The 17,349-nt window shown below is 44.2% G+C and overlaps 1 protein-coding gene across 1 annotated transcript in view; it reads left to right on the plus strand.

Moving 5' to 3' along the window:
• The window catches only part of LOC139978177 (chondroitin sulfate synthase 1-like), a 71,999-nt gene that overhangs the window by 1,790 nt on the left and 52,860 nt on the right, over positions 1 to 17,349 (plus strand). The gene's annotated exons all lie outside the window — the stretch shown is intronic.

The following is a 17,349-nucleotide window of genomic DNA, read 5'->3' on the forward strand; positions in this document are numbered from 1 at the left end:
CGCATACACACTACTGTATATACCGCCTCGAAGTTGTAAACTGATTTTTGTCATGACCAATCTCATGTGTGTAAAATGGTTCTCATGTGTAGAGGTTGTTCACAATCTTAGTGTCCAGCATTTACAAACGTACAGCCATTGAAACATTTAAATTCTAACAACTTATTACAGGGAACGGTTTGAGCTTACAAAGTATGTATTTGTGTTTTGAAGGCATTCATCAATATGTTGTGTTCATATTACAGGTAACCAATTAAAAAAGTTAAGTAAACATTGATATCATGATGGCTTGGGTGTGCACAGGCAACCCCTACACAGAGAGTATATAGAACTAGTGGCCGAGGTAGACTACTAACAATAAACTATGCGGATATCCCCATCTGGTTTTAAATTATAAGAGCATTAAAATAGCTGCAATAAACAAAACTTTAACAAGTTGTAACCACTTTATTTCTAGTTCCACCATACTAAAATTCATAAGTAAATGACACACAAGTTGATATGCAGAAAATCAAATCAACAGTTCATGGTTATCTGTCACTGTCATGGAACCAGTTGCCAAGTTGGTTAAGCGGAGTAATTTGTTAACTATATTAAGTTCGTGAACACAAAAATGTGAAGAAACAAACGTTTCATGTTGGAATTGATGCACTTAAGGTGGCCAAACATCTCCTAAATTACATTTCTTGAGGCATATATTCTACATGCCGTCGGTCATTATTCAAAAAATTTACAACAATTTAAGGAGTTTTGAGACAAGGTTGCTGTTATCCCTACCATGGTTTGTTGCAAACAGTTTTCAGATTTCCACTCAACACTGGTTGCGAGTGGAAGATAGATGCTTTGTCAACCTTAGATGTTGATCAATTGGGTTTTAATTGTGTTCTTTTAGAAGTGAATATTTTGTGAATGCAGTCTTCAGGTACAGTACAGTAGTAACAATGTACTTAATATATTAATATAAAATCACCCTTGCAAACCAAAAATAGCTCTTGCACAGGCATTTGCACAGGATCATTTTTAGTCACAAATAGCCCCCCTTAATAACCTTTTACAGTAGTTCTGACCCCTGCTTACACAGTACTTATGAATTTTTAGACCAAGAAGAGCACATACTTGCTACAGTATATATGTATGCAAGAAACGAATCTTCCAAGATACACTCAAGTTTTGACTATGGATGATTTGCGCATACATGTGCAATTGAAGCTCCGAAGTTCGAACAGGCCTATGTACATGCAGTAATGAACTGCGTGGAATTTAGCGAGATATATATCTACGTACAGTACACACTATAGGTACGGGTAGTTTTGAAGAATCAGTTGTTGGAATCGCTTGAAGGTCAAAGCATGGAGCAACTACACAGTAAAAATGATTGAAAGTTTTCATATTAATCATGATGGACATTCTGACTCTCCAAACAAGTTTCCAACAAGGAGGAATGTCTTAGTTAAAGAGGTTATGAAATAAAAAATTTTCATGTCTTGGAATGGTTTATCTACATTACTACAACACCACCCATGCACAACATTCAGTAAATACGGCTTCAAATGCCAGAAATTCGCTGTCAAAGTATTCCCTAGAGACCTCTCAAGCTATACTCGTAAAAAAAAGCAATGCTGCCCACCGCAGTTCATCTGACGTCATCAAAGGAACCATTTCAGCCAAAGCCGACTCCCCGCTGTTTACCGATACGGTGTTACACAGTTTACTACATGTAACCACAACACTCTTCTCATCAATTGAAAATGTCTTCTCCTGAATCTAGGACTTAACCTCTCAGGACATTTGTAAGCTTTGAGAAAAATTATTTTCTTGAGGAAGAAGAGGAGGAAATAGTTTTCGAGGGTGATGAAGATAATATCGGTGTTTTTCCCTATCAATTGAGCCCTTTGCAGAAGAATTGTAAAACGATCCTGATGGCCGAGACGCGTCGCTGCCGATCAAAGTCCCCGAGCAGAACGGTTGGACGACCCTGAACCGAAACTGGTCGGTTGAGCATAAACAAAACCACCATTATTAAGACCATCATATGATTTAAATTATCTCGAATGTTGATGATCCTGCTACTGAACTTCGTAGCGAAGCTTCTAGAATTTTGTGTCTTACAGTGCAAGGAAAATGTGACATTCTGTACAGTGCAACCCTATAGTACTATAGAGTAGTGGTAACATGGGGTCTAGACCTACAGTAACTAATAGACGTTGTATAACAGGGTAGCCTGTGTAATTGTATCATCCAACTGTTACGTAAAATCACAACACAACGCCAGTTTTACCACAAAAGAAAACTTGCAGATCTAGTATTGATTGTTCTAAACCAACTGGCTTTAAGTTTTGTGCAAAATATTAGGTAACCAAAAAAAAAATCGTCATTTGCAGTACTCAAGGAGGCCTAGGCTATGGTCATAACAAGTACTTTGGCAACAGTATAGGCAGGGAGTTGTTATGGAACAACTCCCTGGTATAGGCCTACAGGCACTCGTAACGTTGTGTATGTGTAGTGTTTTGAGCGAGTCGTGTTCAAATTCTTCAATTTCTGTCATCTATTGGAAAAGATTGCAGTAGAAATCTGTCTTTACTTGTGGTGGAGCAACCTGATATCGGCTCGCCATATTTAACAGTTACGAGATAAATTTACGTAAAAACAACTCCAAACTCCAAATATCAGTACTACGGAGCACTGCAACAGTGTAATGTTGTGTGTTCTCAGACGTTTAAGAAAGTAAACATAGCGTCTCGGGAGTGAGCTGAGTTTCTCGACTGACGTCACGCCGCATTACCGTAAAATCAACAATTTTTAGAAAGTTTTTATTACCCTCGAATTTTTGATCGTTTATTCCTCGAGGATGCAAGCTTCGTTTGACACAAATTGGGTATCATTGGAAAGCTACGAGTGTACAGAATACGATGATAAAGAAAAAAATTTCCATTTCATAACCTCTTTAACATAATTTGTAAAATTAGTAAATTATGGAAATTATTTGATGGTGGCAAGGAGGAATGTTTTAGTTAACATAATTTGTAAAATTAGTAAATTATGGAAATGAATTGATAGTGGAAGGAAAGTGCCTGTTTTAAGTTTGAACAAGAGTGAAAATAGTTGAAGTTTTCTTAGAAGCAACACAGCTGACCTTTAAACACGTGTAGCCTGCATGTAACTGTCGTACTGTATATGTACTTATGGTCAGCACTTGTATTTCACAACCTTGGGTGTTTCTTGACCTCTCTATCAAAAGTTGAGCCTAGTCTTTCATAAATTGCATTTTGTTCAATTCAGCAAAAAAAGTTGAAACTTGTTGATCATTTACAAATCCCATGTAGCATTTTGCCTAGCCATACTAATTCAATATATGTATGTACAGTGAAGAGCACATTGCACAGGAGCACAGTATGGTACTTGAAAAATTACCCTAGATGTGAGCCATCCTATAAGGAATTTGGACCAAGATCTTACAAAGACAACACAGACAAGTTAAAATTTACTTTTAAGTGCACTCCGTACTGTATGTCTCTCTCAACCACACTTAAGTCATAATTAGTTGTTCAACCCAAAAGGTGCAAAACTCGAAACTCAAAAATACATAGAATCCTTGGCTTTGTCAATTTGTGTCTTACAGTACAGCATTAAATAACTTCAAGTCTGTCTTCATTGAAGAGATCTTGCCAATATTTGTTTACATAGTGTACTGAGCAGTAATTTGCAACCATTATAGGACCTTTCATGTTCAGCAAATTTCCCTTAAAATGCTAAATAATACAGAACAATAAGTAAATCGTTCTAATCATCAATTTACAAAGTTGCACAGATCATGAACTTGCTTGTGCACCCATAACATACTGTATATTGTACTTCCAATACATGGTATTTGAAACTTTATTCAACTTTTATATCTTGTCGGATTGCTATCCAGTCCCACAGTGTAGTACTTACATATATATATATACTGTATACTGTACTGAATTGATCTGATATTGTCATGATACTATATGTATATTTTCAGGCTACAGGTTCAGTATGATCAATGCTTTATTACAGTATGTAAATAAATACATGTAGGTAAAGTTATGGAAGGGCCAACCATACTGTGATGAAGGACTGAACTTTATATTTATTTCCACAGGATAGCTTTAACCCCAGTCTGCTTTGTGACCTTTGATCCCTAAAGTTCCCTAAGGACTGATTCTGAACACCATGAGCAAAAGTTTAAAGTTTGAGCTTTGACATTTCCAAATTGTTACCAGACATAAATGGTCATTTGTTTAAGAATTTGGACTTATTTATGGTCATTGCAGACCACAATTTGTGCTTGATTTAATAATATATGGGAAGTACATGGTTTATGATGCGATGTAGTAAATCCTTGAACATCAGTAGTCTAGATTCAGTACAAATTTATCTAGATATTACAGACCCTGCATTGAATTGCAAATTTAAGGCTTTATACATTACCGGATGGGAGGTTATTGGAATACTGCCCAGTGATGGAAAGTCTTTGGCTCAGATGCTTGGGCTTTGGACATGGTTTCCGAAGGGTACCAATTATAGTTCACCTCTATGCCTCCAGAGGAAGGAGAACCACACCACAACACTCAAGAATCTGGACCAACAGCATGCCTGGAGAGGGAAATCCAGGCATTGTTAGACAAAAGGCGCGGAAGGGAGGGACCCTCATCCGTTCATCATTCTTCCTCACTCCCCAATAAGACAAGTCCTGGAGGCCAATTTTGAACTTCAGGTCACTAAACAGAGCGTTTGTCAAAGTAAAATGCTTTTCAGGGTGGAGATGCTCTCTGTCCATCCCTCAAGAGGGGCATGTGGGCATTGATGGTGGATCTGCAGGATGCCTACCTTCATGTGCCAACCCACCAAGCATATCAATGTTTCCTCGCGTTCAACTACAAGGGACAGACTTCATGTTCATGGCCCTTCCGTTCAGCCTTGCCACTGACCAGACCTAGATAGGACTCTCGAGGCCGGCCCACCAGGCCTGACTTGGAACCAGTCCCTAGAGGTGCCCTACCACGGAACTCCCGATGATAGGGGGAAGACCAAACAAGTTCAAACATATTCAAGTTCCTACCACAGTAACAGTGCCACTCTGCAGTGCATATAGGTTAAGGAGACAGGTAGGTGAGGAGTGAAGTAAATCCAATATGCTACAGTACAGATAGATACTGTATGAACTGCAAACTTTGTTATTTACTTCATTCCTTTCTTATAGGTCTGCAGTCCCCTATAAATACACACTCCTATCAGAACTTTGTTAAATGTAGGGCTAGGTACAGCAAGTGAGCAGTACTGTATCTCAATGTCAACGGTAGAAAAGTATCTAGATGCATGCATGGTTCTTAATTTGCTCTTAATGTGCTCTACATTTTTAAAAGTTAAGTACATGTCAACAAAAATTAAACTTTTTAAGGTTTTTACTGTAAAATTACATATAGTTTTAAGAAGCCATTACAGTATATGTACAGAATATACAGTTGCCATTACAGTATAGTACAGTATATGTACAGAATATACAGTACATTGAAACGGTGCTGGCTTAGCATTTCCAGTATCAGGCACCAATGAAGTTTCATTGCCATTGCAACAATGGGCTGTATAGATCTGCAGCACTTGTTCAGAAATCGCGCTACTGCAAGAAAAACCTCGCAACAAAGTGTATAATGTGAATTAAGGCCTTCAAGTAGAAACAGTTGCTAGGTAAGCTACTATAAATTCAAAGCTCTAGGTCACATATTGGAGTTTATATTCAGTGGATAAAGAGGCAACACGTTTCTTACTGGTACAGGTAGATAACTAATAGCATGAGTTTGCAGTTAGATAAGCTAATAGCATGAGTGTACAGGTAGATAAACTGATATCATGAGTGTACAGGTAGATAAACTGATATCATTAGTGTACAGGTAGATGAACTAATAGCATGAGTTTACAGGTAGATAAACTAATATCATGAGTGTACCGGTAGATAAACTAATGTCATGAGTGTACAGGTAGATAAACTAATTATCATTAGTGTACAGGTAGATAACTAATAGCATGAGTTTGCAGTTAGATAAGCTAATAGCATGAGTGTACAGGTAGATAAACTGATATCATGAGTGTACAGGTAGATAAACTGGTATCATTAGTGTACAGGTAGATGAACTAATAGCATGAGTTTACAGGTAGATAAACTAATATCATGAGTGTACCGGTAGATAAACTAATGTCATGAGTGTACAGGTAGATAAACTAATTATCATTAGTGTACAGGTAGATGAACTAATAGCATGAGTTTACAGTTAGATAAGCTTATAGCATGAGTGTACAGGTAGATAAACTGATATCATGAGTGTACAGGTAGATAAACTGATATCATTAGCGTACAGGTAGATGAACTAATATCATGAGTGTACAGGTAGATCAACTAATATCATGAGTGTACAGGTACAGTAGATCAACTAATAGGCCTATCATGAGTGTACAGGTAGATAAACTGATATCATTAGTGTACAGGTACAGTAGATCAACTAATAGCATGAGTTTACAGGTAGATAAACTAATATCATGAGTGTACCGTTAGATAAACTAATTGATGTCATGAGTGTACAGGTAGATAAACTAATATCATGAGTGTACAGGTAGATAAACTAATATCATGAGTGTACAGGTAGATAAACTAATATAACAGGATGTTGTAGATCTTGCAGTTGATAAATTTTCATTGCCATCCAGGATATATGTGAAACTTTGTCAATAACAAATGGCTTCACTTTTGACAACAAGCAGTGAACCGTTTCCTAGAAAGTCTCTATCTGCATGCCAACTGTTTGTTAATTGCACTCATACCAGCTTTACAGTGTATACTACGTACACTCCGGAACTATTGATTTTCGTCGGTCTCTGACAGTTAAAAAAAATTATTCTGTGGAAAGAAATATTTAATTATATGTTTCTGTCATAGTTTCAGGTATTATATATCAGTCTCTTCACATGATGAATGGAATAGCCATCTAAGTATTAGTTCACTTTGTCAAAGATCTATGGATGCTTCCAGTTGTAAACGCTGTCAATAAATTCAATATTTCGCATTTCTAGTAACCCTGACACAGATTGGGATATGGCTTGGCAGTCTGTCAGATGATAATATAGAAAGTGTTGTTTATGGTGGTACACTGGGAATCTGAAAATCGTTGCTCAAAAAATTATTGGGGGAAGAGGGTGTGGGTGGGGGGGCGGGGTGTTGCATATGGTGCTGATTATAGGTAAGTGTTTATTTTTTTTTTCTCTTCAATTTTAAGATGGCACAGACTTTAATTTTGAACAGCAAACTTTAAATGTAGGATAAGAGGAACATCTTGTACATTTGCAATTGTGTGGTTAAATTTAATACGACATAACAATTGTCTAATCAATATAAATAACCATACATCCATCAAAACATAAAAAGCTATTGTTGTAAAAATGCATTGACATAAATGATCAATGTGAAATATGATTCAAAGCTACTGTACGGCCATTCCACAGACTTAGCAGAGCTGTATGCAAGAGCCAAGACCTGTACTGAACTGTATTACTATGTACAGTAGGTACACAGTGACTGTATGCTGATATTACAATGCACACTCTACAATGTGCTATCTTTAATATTACCATGGAGAAGATGCAGGTAATTAGTGATAATACACAGTTTGGAATGCCGTCTCCTTGTCTATTTGCACTTTTTACAGCGGCTCAAATGCAGGCTTTTAGTGTTTGTTTGAATTTGCGCGGTATGTACTTCTTTTGTAAAGGTTCCTCCCATAATGTCAAATGTTTATTCAACAGAGCTGTACAATATATATCATTCTTGATATGTTTGCGCTAACGATTCGACCAGTGGCTCCAACAGACACTCATCGTGGTTAGAAGTGTCTAGCCTCTTTAACTAACTACAGGATGGGAGCTCTTGAGTCGGCTTCCTAGCAACTGTTTCTAAGGGATTCGTGGAGATTGCAATTTGCATTGTGCACTTCTGTGCCAGGGTAGATTAGAATGGCTTGTATTGCAGTATGCGTACAATGAAGCAAGATCTGTGCATATAAATGAAAAGAAATATCACCAAAAAAAAAACAGAAGATTTTTTGAGCATAGGTCTGTCAAATTACTGTAGTGATTAGCATCGCTACAAAACTGGCACTCTGATCTGATATAATTAAATGCATACATGTATGTTTTGGTTCTGGGTTGTATGAATTTAATGCTGTACATAATTTTCTGTATGTATGTACTCAAGTTCATTCATTTAAATGTGAGTATATACAGCACACCACAGTTTCACAGTATGTGTTGGAGTCACGCTCTAGATTTCAAACTTTTGGACTAACTTTGCCCCGGTCGATGTGTTTCCATGCAATTATCCATATATATTGCACTTTTCCATCTACTCCTCATCCTATAAAGTTGGCAATCTATCTTCGAAAACCCTCTCTCCTCTCCTCCCCCCTTCTTCAAGCTATCTATACTGTATCTGCCTTAATTGTCACTGTAAATGCACAAATCCAGTATGTACGGTATTGTATCATGGCATGATATTTGAGCGTGTAAATCTCAAACTAAGTACTGTAAAGTTCTGGAATTTGCAAGTTAGTAGTAACTTAAACCAAAACATTTGCATTGGAAGAACCCAGATTTACTTCGCTCCTCGCTTACCTGTCTCCTCACAACCTTAGCACTTCATTCTACTGTGCCTATAAAGTCTTGGTAAAATAATAACACTGTGCGCCCTCTATGACCGGGCCCCCCCCCGTCACTCCTCCTTTTTCATTCTACCATTAAAGTGTCTACACGCAAAAATTCTTGTGGAAGTTTCCCTTGAATTTTGTCTTGGATTTCTTTATACGATCGTTGGAATTTCCTTTCATTCGGATTCTGTGGAGTTTTGCAGTCTTTTCCAGACCGATAAGTATCCTTTTTGTTGAAAGGGAGGGTTTTGGGGACTGTTTTCTCAGTGCGTTTCCGCCTTCGGGCGTTTTTTGTGCGGGGGTAGCAGTTCCGCGAACTGCTTAGGTTCCCGCCATTTTCCTCCCCCACGCTATAGGCGTGTTGTTTTCATGTTTTCCATGTTCGTAGCATGTTGTTTTTCGTGTATTTTCATGTTCATAGCATGTTTACTCGTTATTATTTTCCTCTTCTATATATATTGCTCTCTCACGTTCTTTTCAGCTTGTATTGATTGTTGTTAGGCCACTTTGTAGCGTTTGTATTTACCGTTGCTAGGTTACGCTACGTTCCACCTATTCTCTGTTAGCATGTTCCTCCCCCAGATTATCTCCCGTTCTCTTGTTAGCTTCATTGGCTTTCATTTTTAAGCTCTAAGAATTATACCTCCTTGACTCGAGAGTTTACAAGCATGTCTCGTAACCAGCTGAAGTGTGTCAGCTGCTCGATGTTTCGGCCAGGCAGAGCCTGGGACGAGCACGACCTATGCCCCAAGTGCAGATCCTGCACCAGACGGGACCCCTGCCTGGTCTGTATAAAATTCTCGCCGACCCAGTGGCAGGAGATTGATCAGTGGCTCAAGAGTCTGCGAACCAAGCTGCAGGGCAAGCTAGACTTGATCCCGAACGACATCGGGGCAGAGGATATAGGAGGGACGGGAGAGAGAGAGGAAGAGGGTGAGGTAGAGAGAGAGGTGGAGGAGAGTGGCCAGGAGAGGGCCGAAGGAGAGAGAGAGGAGAGAGAGAAAGAGAAAGAGAAAGAGAAAGAGAGAGTACCCCTAACGGTCCCGGCGACGTCCGGCGTAGTTACGACCAAAGGGAAGGGCAGGAGCAAAGGGAAGGCTCCTGCCAAGAAAAGACCTCTCAAGAAGAGGCACTGCTCGGCCGGGCTAGAGGTTACGCCTCAGTGTGGACCGCAGCAAGATAGACCCATGGAGCGCGGGCCGCCGGCCACAGAGAGCTCGGGTCCGAAAGAGAGTGCGATCGAAGGGTCAGTGAGACGGAGCCGGTCCCATAGCAGGGAGCCGAAGAGGGAGCCGGAAAGACGGGTCCCTACTGAGACCCCGACCCGGGAAAGCAGGGGGAGAGAGACCTCCCGCAGACCTAGAAGAGATAGATCCGGAACGCACTCAAGATCCCCGAGACGGAAGGAGAGGAGAAGACACTCCCCGACCTCCGACGAGTCTTCAGAGTCGTCTGACGACGGCTACAGGAGAGCGAAGAGGAGGCGCCGGTCCCCGAGACGGCGACAGGAGGAGGAGCCAGCATGGCTGGCTCAACTTACCGGCCTACTACGCCCCCTGATAGAGCAGAGAGTAACCACGGTGACCGACAAGGCACCAGGCTCCACAGGCTCCGGCCCTACTACGGCCCCACATCCGGTCTCGGATCCAGACGCCCTGGACTGCAGAGCGTCGGTAAATCTATCCGGCTTGGAGGACGAGGGGGATCTTATGGATCCCACAGAACCCCTCGACTACGATCCTATGGAAGATAGCTTTAGTCGAAGCTACGAACCAGAGGAGGCTCCCATAACAGGAGGAGCGCTCCCCCAAGAGTTAATGGCACGGGCGGCCGACATCTTCAGACGGCACCTGGGGTTCGAGGAACCTGAGACCCAGCCACAGAAGGCAGGCCGGGTGTCCAAACTCACGGCAACCGGCGAGATGTCATCGAAGCCAAAGACCACCATGCCCGTTGACGCAACATGTTATGATAGATTCGAGGCCATAGCCGATAAGAACAGGTGGACTGCCTTCCCAGCCAGGGCAGACAGGGCAGTCAGGGTACCAGACGAGGCCTGGAGGGCGCTATTCAAATGCCCAACCATCCCCCAGGAGGCCAAAGAAAGGCTGAAGGCCGAACATGGGGCCTCATCTTCCCAAACCTTTAAGACTCCTGACCAGAGAAAGCTGGAAGAACTTCTAGTTGAGGTGGACACAGCGGCCCGCTCAGGCATGAAGTTCGCCTCAGTCCTAATGCTGTCGGCCGAGGTCCTTATGCGGCACCACCAGCAACTCCCTGAGGACGACAGCCAGGTGTCCAGGGATGAAGCGGGCCAGCTCCTCCTACTGCTAGGACCCCTCGTAAGGCTCGCATACGACCAGTTTGCAAGAGTCGCTACACGTTCCGTAAAAGCCCGCAGGGAGAACGTCGTCTCCGCCATCCGCTGGCCATCAACCGAGGCAAGGAACAGAATGCTAGCTCTGCCAGTGCTCGGTGAGGACCTCTTCGGAGGCAACTTCCAGAAAAAACTACAGGAAGAGGTGGCCCGGAGAGAGACCCTGGCTAAATCGGAGTTTAGACCCTCGGCTACACAAAGACCGAGACCCTTCCGACCGAGGGAGAACAAGCCAACCAGGGGAGCGAGAGCAGCACCCGCCAGACCACTGAGCAGAGGAGCTCTCAGAGGAAGAAGCAGGGGAACGGCATACCGCCCGACCCGCTCCTGGACACCGAGAGGAGGCAGAGGCACAGCGCCTCCCAGACGGGACTCGACCGTCGTTCGCCTCCCAGCCCTAGGGGTGCCCACCTCACCGCGGCCATTCCGCAGGTGGGGGGGAGACTGACAAACTTTACCCAGCAATGGGAATTCATTGGCGGGGACAAGTGGGTGTTGGACACAGTCGAACACGGATATCGAATAGAATTCTCCTCCAGCCCACCCTTCGGGGGCGGAGGAAGACAGACACCCACACCCACAGACCCCGTCAAACGCCTAATTCTAGAAGGGGAAATTCTGGCCCTGCTGGCCAAGCAGGCAATTGTGGAGGTACCGGGAGGGACAGGACCACTCTTCCGGTCCTCTTTCTTTCTGACCAAAAAACGGGACGACACCTGGCGTCCCATCTTAAATCTAAAACCCCTCAACACAAAATTTATCAGGCCAAAACACTTCCGTATGGAAACCCTAAATATAATATTACCCCTACTCAGAAAGGGCATGTGGGCGGCGACCGTAGACTTACGGGACGCTTACCTACACATCCTAGTGCACAAGGATCACCGACGGTTTCTAACGTTCCGGTATGCAGAACAGGATTACCAGTTCAGGGCGCTCCCGTTCGGCCTGTCCACGGCCCCCAGAGTCTTCACGAGAATAGCGGGAGCGGTAGTCTCCTACCTCAGAAGGAGAGGGGTCACCCTGTACGTGTACCTCGACGACTGGTTGGTGGTAGGGAGCTCTCAGTCAGAGGCCGCCGACAACGTACACAAAACGCTCCATACCCTCCGAGAGCTGGGCTGGATCGTGAACGAGAAGAAGTCTCGACTATCTCCAACTCAGACGACCCAGTTCCTTGGAGCGATACTAGACTTCTCCGCCGGGGTAGCCCGACCCTCGGAAGAAAGGATCACTGCGGTCAGGACGACCACGCAACAGATCTTGTCACACCAAGAGTCACCCAAAATGATGTGGCTCCGAGCCCTGGGACTCATGGCCAGTCTGGTCGATGTAGTCCGACTGTGCAGGTTACACATGCGACCCCTACAGCTTCACCTCCTGAAGTCCGCAGACCCCACAGATCCGGACATGACAACACCAATCCACAGGTCGGAGGAAACCACTCAACACCTCCGATGGTGGCTCGACCCAGACAATTGGAGTCAAGGGGTACCTTTCACAATAGAGCTACCAATGACATCTGTAACGACAGACGCTTCACTCACCGGATGGGGGGGCTCATTGGAGCAACCGCACAGCCTGGGGAACGTGGTCCCCAACAGAAAGATCATTCCACATCAATATCCTGGAGATGATCGCAGTCAAGAGAGCTCTGGAAACCTTCAACGAGCACATACAGGGTACAATAACCACGGTCTTCACGGACAACACCACAGTGGTGGCTTACATCAACCGGCAGGGGGGCACCCACTCAGAGAAGCTCTGCCGGCTAGCATGGGAGGTGATAACAGCAGCCGAGGATTCGGGCACGATCCTACGAGCTTCCCACATTGCGGGCAAGCTCAACGTGATGGCAGACGCCTTGTCCAGGGGGCATTTAGACCCCAACGAATGGACGCTGGAACAAGAAACTTGCAACAGAACCTTCGCGATCTTCGGAAAGCCGATGATAGACCTGTTCGCAACATACACAAACAGCAAGCTGCAGACCTTTTGTTCCAGACGGTTCCACCCCCAGGCCTACCACACGGATGCGATGTCCCTCCCATGGGACCACTTAGAGGCCTACGTCTTCCCACCGCTTTGCATGGTCGGGCAGGTTCTCAGAAAGATCCGGAACTCCAAGGGCAGGTTTATTCTAATAGCCCCGTTCTGGCCTCGCAGACCCTGGTTCGCAGAGATTCCCCAACTCCTCATGGACGTCCCAGCGAGCCTACCAGACAAGCCCCACCTACTGTCCCAGAGACAGGGAACACTCTCCCACCCGGACATCAAGGGGTTGCAGTTAGTTGCCTGGAAACTGTCCGGTCTTCCCTACGACAGAGAGGTTTTTCAGAGGCAGCTGCCGCGATGGCAGCCGACGCTAGAAGGGGAACGACCGCAAAGACTTACGATTCCCGCCTGCGGAAGTTCGAACAGTGGTGCCGGCCTAGACAGATACTGCTTACTAAGATCTCTATAGCACAGACTGCCGAGTTCCTACTCTCACTCTTCAGAGAAGGCAAACAAGTCTCTACAATCAAAAATTACAGGTCGGCCATCGCTGCCATCCACCAGGGTTTTCCAGACGGCTCCACTCTGGGCAATAACCTAGACATTGCCCAGCTCATCAAAGGCATGGCTAATCGCCGTCCACGAGTCAGACGGTTAGCCCCCTCCTGGGGGCTCTCAGCAGTACTGCATGCCCTGGCAGGGCCTCCATACGAGCCAATGGCAAACGCTTCCCTAGCTGCCCTCACAAAGAAGACACTCTTTCTTATTGCGGTAGCGTCAGCAAGAAGGAGGAGCTGCCTACATGCCCTAACGACCAAACCGAACCACATCAGATTCGAGGGCCATGGGGTGAGGATGGTTCCAGACCCGGCCTTCATTGCCAAGAACCAGGCCCTGACCTTCTTGCCGGGAGACATCTTCATCCCGGAGATTAAAACCCTGTCATCAGTGGCCGAGGACAAACGATGGTGCCCAGTCAGGGCTTTGAAGTGGTATTTAAGCAGGACAGAGAAGTTAAGACAAACAACTTCCCTCTTTATCCTGCCACGACCACCCTACACATCGGCCTCCAAGGATACCCTGTCCAGATGGCTAGTGGAGACAATACGCCCGTTCACAACGGGGGCTGCCCGGCCAAGAGCCCACGACATCAGAGGGATCTCAGCCTCCACAGCCCTCTTTGCCGGTATCCCGATAGAGGACATCCTCAAGGCGGCAGCGTGGAAAACACCAACTACGTTCGTCGCCTGCTATCTAACTGACACACTACACGCCGAGGCGGCATTTGGTAGCGCGGTGATGCGAGGTCCGGCGGGTAATAGGTCCCACCCCTCGGGCCTCCCACCATCGGGCAGTGCCACTCGGTGCTAAGGTTGTGAGGAGACAGGTAAGCGAGGAGCGAAGTAAATATTCCAAAACTTACTGGTTTGGATATTTACGAGTGACGAGCTTACCTGTCTCCATTCCCGCCTCCCTCCCCCGAGGAAGGTGGGACACAGCCGGACGGGGGAGCGGTCGTTCGACTTGACTCACGACTCCAGGCACCACACCAGATAGACAGAGCCAACTACGACTAGAGAGTCTCCGGCCAGGTCTATCGGTGAGTGTAACTTTATGTTTTTCGTATGCGTTTATATTACATGTTCTACTCCGTATACGCTCTCACCTAAGTTGTTTTTGCGGTTAACAGGTGTCGGGTCTTACAAATTAGGCTCCTTGTTAGGATAAGGGGTAGTTACGCCTGCAGGGTCCAGGAGAGTGTTCCCCCCTGCTCCGCTGCGCCGGAGAGGGTTACACTCCCCCCTGCTAGGAAGGCGTCAGTGACTTTTTGTTAGGGGCTCACCTAAGGGAGTTTTCTCGACAGGAGTTGTTGGGGCTGGCTAGAGGGTCCTAGCCACCCCCTATCTTCGTAACCGTGAGGCCACTTTTTAGGAATGGTCTCATGAGAAAGGAGGAGTGACCGGGGGGGGCCCGGTCATAGAGGGCGCACAGTGTTATTATTTTACCAAGACTTTATAGGCACAGTAGAATGAAGTGCTAAGGTTGTGAGGAGACAGGTAAGCTCGTCACTCGTAAATATCCAAACCAGTAAGTTTTGGAATTTCTTTTTTCATGGAAGCTTAAGTACTGTATGTCTATAACTGTACATAAATATAGGTCAGTAGGGACTAAAATATGAAAACAGTTTTAACGCAGCTTGAAACATTCTGTCTATGTATCTTTGTTGTGAAATGTACTATATTAATACCAGATAGTGTTCATTCATTAGAGTAGTAAATGAGCAATTAAGGTAAATATTGATCATATTTTTACAGTACTTGTAACAGTAGATACTGTAGATTCCATGTCCATGGAACAACTGTAACATCCATTATGGAAATTTCCTGTACTTTGTGAACCGATTGAGGTCATTTGAGATCAATTACTGTACTTGGAAAGTGTGACAAACAGAAAGGTCACTCACTCCCTGAAGGATTCTTGTTATTCATATCCCATTTGATCTACCTAATTCTATAAATGTAAGGTTTTCTGTATTTCCATTAAATTCTATCTACTTGGTTACTTATGATCTCAGATGGTTACAACGGTTGCTTTAATAGCCTGTCAACTAACTGCAAGTTCCACCACCCCCCCACCCTCCCTCCTCCATGGCCTCAAAATGTACAGTAGCTTTGGTTTTTGTGGGCCTTTTTGTTTTGTTTCTTGGATCACCTTATAGCTGTATTTTGTGAATCTGTTACTGTACCTAAAGTTATACAGTTTAATGTTACGTTAATTCAAGTACATGTCGTATACTGTACTTGTCAGGTTTTTGTGGCATTTTTCAACTAGATTCTACATTGCTTTAAAATTGTGATAACTATTGAATGGTTGCTTTTAATCGACCTATGCATTGTCTTCTCCTGTTGATAAATAACCGCACATCGTACAGTAGCTTATTCTGAATTGCAAGGCTTGTGATTCACATGACTGAGCTCTCTAATGCAGCTTGTTCAGTCCCTTAATTAAAATGGCTTGATCAATGATCCTTAGACTATATATATACAGCTAGAAAAGAAGATTACACAAGTGTGAAATATGTGTTTAAGTGGGTGTGCAGAAATAATTAAGAAAATATCTCGCAATAGGAAGAAGCGTGAACAGTGAAAAAACTATGTACATCAATGCTGTAGCACAACTGTCCTTTATGTGGGTTAAAAACTTTGAAGTTTGTTCTTTTAATTGAAATCAGGGTCGTGGTATGGTGCTTCGTGGTTGTGCTTCGTGGTAGTGCTTCGTGATGGCGCTTTGTGGTGGAGGGGGGGGGGGGGTTGGGTGGGTTTGCTCTTTTGGGCAGTGAGCTTATTAAATGCATTAATTTGCAGATGGATTTGATCCAGATTTACATATATTTACTTTGTTACGAGCTTACCTGTCTCCTCACAACCTTAGCACCTCGTTCTACCCTGCCAATAAAGTCCTGGTAAAATAGTAACACTGTGCGCCCTCTATGACTGGACCCCCCCGGTCACTGCCCTTCTCATGAGACCACTCCTTTACATATATCTGTGCAGACTGCGTGTACGTACTGCAGTTTACTGTATCTCATGTAGCAATGTCATGTACTATACTATACGTAGATCCAAATTGCTAGATTCTTCTTTGTGAATCTTTCTTACAACTTTCTACACTACGTGAGAATCCTCCTTTAGAAGTTGTTTTTATGTTTTTCCGGATGTCCCTGTCTCCTGAGTCTGTCTTGTAATTAAGGCTTGCCCATATTTTAAGGCACAGAAAAAACAGCATATTCATTTAAGTGCAAATATGTGCCAGTGTGCAGCTGCCATGCCGTAGACCCATGGGGACAAGAAACTCTTAAATAAGATTTATGGGAACTTGACTTTACTGTACGTACTATGAAAGCTGTTTGCAATTGACATGAGTGCTACACATGCAATAGTTAATTTCACTGGGGATGGAGATGTCTTGCATTGTTCGGTCGATTTGATTTATGTGAACCAGGAGGAGGGGGTGGGGTTGAGGAGGGGGGGCAGGGATTGAGGCATGGGAGGTGGGAGCATAGACTTGTTTAACCTGTCTGTATTCCCTTCTATAGTCCTACTGTACAATGTTCTGTACAGTAACAGATGCCATTTTACCCAGGAATCTAAGTACAGTGGCGCACATGTACCAGGCCAGGGTTCGGTTTCTTCCGGAAGAAACCTATATCTTCCGGGGACGTGGAAGAAACCTGTTTCTTCCGGGTTTCTTCCAGAAGAAACTGGA

The sequence above is a fragment of the Apostichopus japonicus genome, chromosome 13, assembly GCF_037975245.1.
Source record: "Apostichopus japonicus isolate 1M-3 chromosome 13, ASM3797524v1, whole genome shotgun sequence".
NCBI lineage: Eukaryota > Metazoa > Echinodermata > Holothuroidea > Aspidochirotida > Stichopodidae > Apostichopus > Apostichopus japonicus.